Raw genomic sequence first — 6,000 nt, forward strand, 5'->3', positions numbered from 1 at the left:
TCTTTCTCATAAAAACGTTGCATAATACTAAATCCTTTGAAACATTAGGAAACCTCTCTAGACTCAAGAGTCACAACAAAGGTACTCACAAACAATCATAGAAGGGATCACAATATTCAAAATGAGATAACTGGAGCTCCATGAAGAGGCATGGAGAGACTCCTAAACCAAATCAACAGAGAAGATGAGCTAGACTATAAGAAGAGGTACAATGAGCTAAATAAGTGATAACTAGAGCCCCATGAAGCTTCCTAAATCAAATCAAAGAGGAAGATGAGGTAGACCACAAGAAGAGCTAAATGAGTGATGAAGATGCCTCAAGAAGGAGGGATTGTTCCTTGATGAAGTAAGGGCTTTTGGCTTGACAAGAGCAAAGGCTTTTGCTTTGACAAGAGCAAGGGCTTGTACCTCAACAAAGAGTAAGGGGCTTGCACTCTCTCATGTAAGGGGCTTGCACTCTCTCATGATAGATAAAGCATGAAAGGCTCTGATACCATGTTGGAGGGTTAGGCAAGGAGAGTGGACTGTAGAAGATAGGTAGCTGTACACTCCCTGCACTATACACTCTATTGTATTGAACATAAACATGAACATATACTTATACATGTACCCCTTCAATTAGGGTTAGGATTTGGCATACATTGTCCTTAATGAGAATCTTGCAATTCGACCAAAGATTGTTAATTCACCATTGGCACATTGACCCAATTGCCCATCTTCAATGCCAAGAGCATTGAGCAACCCTTTAATGGTAGGCCACGATGAAAGTTTTGATTTCCAATTGTGGACAATCACTTAGGTAGAGCAAATCACCTCTGTGTCAAGATTTTGCACCAAACACCTATTACCGAGAATAGCCACACTAAAAAGACCTATCTTTGGATTCAAATTCATCAATTAATGATTAATCAAATTGAAGTCCCATTGAGTTAGTGCTCTAGGAGGATCCTCCTTTTGATCTCTTCATGAGAAAAAGCAAGGAAGGTAAAAATGGCTTAAAATGTTCTAAATTTCAACAACCAAGCTGCTAGGTGTTTGGTAAGGACTAAATTTTATACTATTTGCTGCTATTGTATTACTGCTACTAAATAAGAGTTTAGGTGCATCTGTTCATTCCATTAGAAATGTGCCAATCTGATTGCAACAACTTGTGCAAGCCCAAGTTGGTCGTTTGATCTTTCCCTCAGGCTCATCATAAGCGTGACTATCTCAAAGGTTGTTCTCGCCAATGCAAAACAATCACACTGCTTACCTCTAGGCTCATCATTGGTGTGACTAGGTGATTAAGGACTATTCCAATCGAAGGGGACTCTACCTTTCATCTTTATCTCTAGTTTCCTTAGTGACTCACCCGATTTCTCACAATTTGCCAAGAAGAAAGAAGCATGCTAAGAAACTTCTCCAAAGAAGAGCCTATCAATCAACCTCATTACGCTATCTTCTAGAAGGTTGATGCATGTTGAAATATCTTAACCCCAATAGCTTCACCATTAGAGTTTTCTATCATTGGTAAGTACTTCCTTAGGGCCACAACTACTTCAGGGAGTTTAATCTACAGCAACTCACATGAAACACATGCAGTCAAACTAGTAAATAGTCAAAGCTATCAATTAACCCTCGATAAAGATCTCAATCGAACCCTAAATACCTTTGTGAAACTTTTTGACCATTGAGCAAGTGACACATAGACATCTCTCGATTGTATGAGTTCCAAAAGGAAAAGCTACCAAGTCATTGAGCAATTGTCAACAACACCTAGCAATCTCAAATCTTACCACAAGTTGTCCCCTATCACTCCACATTAGTTCAAACCAAATCCAAAAAGGCCTCTCCATACCTTTTCACTTCAAGGTCCACCTAGTCTAGCTCCTTAATAACTCTAAATCTTGTTACAAGAGCTCCACATCTTCATGCAAGAACATCTCATATAATGCCACCCCAAGAGGAAAGTAGTGGGACATGGCCAAGGTTAGCATTGCATTGTATCACTACATGAGAGAGAGAGAGAGAGCACCAACCAAAAGGTTGGGTTTCCACCCTTTCTACTCATCATACACCATCATAGTATAGAAGGGAAACTTTGTTGACATTTGGATCCATTTCATGTCTTGTATTTCTCTTCATTTTGTGCTTTCATTGACCAAGCTTTTGAGCTTTTCTTGCTAGTGAAGTGTATTCCATGCATTCAATTGAGTGACCCTTTGTTTGATGAAGTTTGACTCGATACACCTCTAGGCTTCAATTTGCTTTACCATCACGTGTCTAAGTTTTGTCCATGTTCATTATTCAAAACAAGAGATGCAAAATGACCTCAAAGCAACTTTAGTAGAATATGGCAAGTAGGCAAGCTTAATGCAACTATACTTTTATTATTCACTTCATTCACCTCATTAGTAACCTTGTTTGATTTTGATTCAGCATTTGATCTATTTGGTTAGTCATCCATCAACCCATTGTTCATTTGTGTGTACTTCTTTCCTTTAATGGGCTTTGATCTAGGTGTTTTGATTTGTATGATCCATATATTCCCATTTGCTAATGCTTTGTCCATGCTTGGATGATGTTCACATAGCAACTTGGAGCTCCTCCACTCCTAGAACATCTCAACAAAGTTTTGGAAGGAAAATATCCAACTTGAATTCTTTTCTAAAGCCCAAATCCAAGGGTTGCATATCCTTTTGAGTAACTCGAGATCTGGCTCAAGGGTCTAGATCATCAAAGACTGCCATGGAACTGAGCTACTCATTGAACAATCTAGTTGGTAGACCCACTTGCATTGAGATGAGTTTCTAAACATAGAATTGGTAAAGAATAAACATATGTGCTTTTGCTGAATTATGAAGCTCAGACACTTGGCAATCTTGTTGAGGACCAAATTCAAAGTGTGCTTTTTGTAGTATCCCTTCCTTCCTCATGCTAGTTCCTGTTTCAAGGCTTGCAAATCTTAAGAAACTAAAGGCCACTTTGGGCATGGCATCTTGTTATTTAGTAGAGGTACATATAGTAATTTGTACGTTTTCATTTAAGTTCAGAGGTGCAGTACATTGGTTCTAGTTCTTGTAATCGTCATATGAGTCTGTGAGCGATTTTTGAGTGATGGGCCAAAGTGGATGTTGGTGGAAGCCCATTGGAAGAATTGTAAGACCACAGAAGGCAAAGTTTGGATTGAGAACTAGAGGCAATCCGTTGAGTTGTGTGATGCCAGGTTCAAATCAATTTGACATTTGATGCTAGTGGTAAGTACACAGATTTGAAATTATGAACATTTTTTGCAAGCATTGGTTTTTCCCATTGATTTTGTCATTGTTTATGTGGAAGGTTTGGTTGTTGAATGAAATACTATTTAAATTGGTCTATGGCGTTAAGCGTAGTTTGAATACAACATCAACAAGTGCAACATGCCGAATATAGGCCTTGGCAGATGGTGGAGCAAGCCAACAACCTCATCTCCTAGGAAACATTAAAATATACCTAGTATGTGATTTTGAAATTCAACCCATAGGAAGTACCTTAATTAATGTTGTTGGTCCTTTAATGATAAATGTTTCCATGGACAATCACCTTGTAACTCTTGCACTAGGTACCTTAACAGTAGAAGGCAATCTTGGTATAAGTTGGATTGAAACCATTGACAAAGGGTTGTTCTATGATGACTCAACCCCTCAAGATGTACCAATCACTACCAAATGGGTCAACATTCAAGCATCAATATCAACATCTACTTCCACCTCCTTTCCTTTATAAGAGTCTCACCCACAAAGATGACCCAAAAGAAGAGCAACTAAGAAAATGTGAGTCCAAAAGGATTTATTAGAGGCCCAAGGTTACTTTAATTGTATTCTTGAGAAACTTCCCATGAGGAAATACAAAACCACTCCTATAATGAAACTTTTAGTCCAACTCCATAGTAGTAGACCCATAAGAACCTACTCCTAAATGGAGTAGATCCACAAGAACCTACTGTGATGGAAGATACTAGTGACCTTAACAATGTTGCTACCATGGAAAGAAACTCCTCACCAACAAAGAGTATGAAATCCTAACTAGTTCATCAAGGTCTAGGGCCAATCAAAGACATATCAACCCTTGGTGTCCCAAGGCACTCCTCCACATATAGAACACCAAGTGGTCCTACACCAATAGCCCCAAAGGATGAGTTTGGTTGCAAGGTGAATCTGATGACACCAAAATGGGTCTTGATGAGTTTCTTGTGATCCTCAAATATTTTTTTGCTTTCATTTACTAACCCCACCCTTCATTAGCTAACTCCAAATCTCCCTCTTTTATTTTTTCTTACTCCTTTTCTTTTTGTTGCCTAACACTAGTACCTACTTAACCATTTGACCCTCCCAATGTAACATCAATTTTAACTTAGAGGACTTTCCTAGAATCCAAGATGCTATAAATCTCTTCAGACATGGTCCTCATTCTAGGAGTTTTTATGGTGTATTATCAAAGTACTTTGGATTTGAACGACTCAAAACAATAGAGCTCCAAATTGCGCCACAACCTTATTGGGCTCAAGGAAACTTCCAATCGAATCCCTCAATGAAATGTGATCCCATAAAATGAATTTATTGAAATCTCTATGCAGAAAAGCAAAAGGGAATGTCATGAACAACTTTGGCCTCACAAACATGGCATGTCAATATGTAGTCTGACCAGAATCTAGTATAAGTCCCACTTAAAATCAAATATGGGACTTAAGGAGGAGCATGATAAGAGATTGGTACTTACATCGCTAACACTAGCATGACTAGGATCTTACATCAACTCTTGCTAACACCTCCTTCCTACTAACTTAGACCTTTTTCTTTTTTCTTCTTCTTTCTTTTAAAGGTCACAAGTACTCAGCTCCAAACCATCCATCCAACATATAACCATTGCAATTGTTCATGCCATGTAGTGCCAATCACAATGGAATTCAATGCTAGAACCAACACACCACCAGATGAAATATCCATCCTACCAGTGACAATTCTACAAAGAATGATCCATTGAGCCCCATGAAGCAATGCATCTAAGGTAGGTTCACACAAGGACACAAAAGGAATGATCTTTAGCAACAACCCTCTAACACCAAGAATTTTGCACGATCCATGGGATTGGATCGACAACAAGAAGTTGGGCATGTTAACCACATTAGTTGGCATAGTCAGTTGATGGATGATGGCAAGTCCATAGAGCTAGGATTGTGCCTTATAGCCAGATGGGCCCAAGATGATTTGTAAATGAATGAGGAAAGAGAATGGTAGAGAGAATAGGGCTAGCCCTCACTTCAAAAGGTGGCATGTATAATGAAATAGTTGACTTTGGTCTTCAATTGTTGTGTGCTCACATTGGAATACAAGCTCTCTTCTTCTATTGAACTTTGCTCTTGTTTCCTTTTCATGCCTTTAGTGAATGTCGTGTTCTCTTTTCCCCTTTCCCTTCTCCTTGCATTCTTCCTCTCCCTTCTCCATTCCCCTCTCCTCTCCCTCTTCTCTTATGGATTCACGATTGCAACAAGCCAGGAGTCACTAGAGTGACACTAGTGGATGACATTTCCATGCATTGCTCGTCACCCAGAGCCACTTAGAGGGTGTACCTCATTGTCATATAGCTAGATCCCCATGGCATGTGAGGCACCACTAGAGACCACATTTTTGCACAAAGTCTTGAAACCAAGAACATAATATGTAGCCATGTGATCCAGGCACTCTCATTTGTCCTGATGTACAAATATAGGGGCCTTTATAAAGGTGGGCATGTAATCTTCTCAACCTCCCATTGCCAAGACGATGAGTGAGTCTATAGGCTTTGTGACAATATATCCTTGAACCGAATGACTACTCAAACATAGTTTTATTCATCTTGGTTCCCCTAAGTCTTATAGACCTTTCTAAATAAATGTTTTGATAATCTTTTTTCATTTAAACATAATTTTGATGTAACTCTCTCAATTTTGCAGCCCCAAATGTGACTAGGCACGTTCTCCTAGAACAAAGAGTATTGCAAGTC

This window comes from Dipteris shenzhenensis, chromosome 4 (genome assembly GCF_047967505.1).
Source record: "Dipteris shenzhenensis isolate YYH24624 ecotype China chromosome 4, Dip_SZ_1.0, whole genome shotgun sequence".
NCBI lineage: Eukaryota > Viridiplantae > Streptophyta > Polypodiopsida > Gleicheniales > Dipteridaceae > Dipteris > Dipteris shenzhenensis.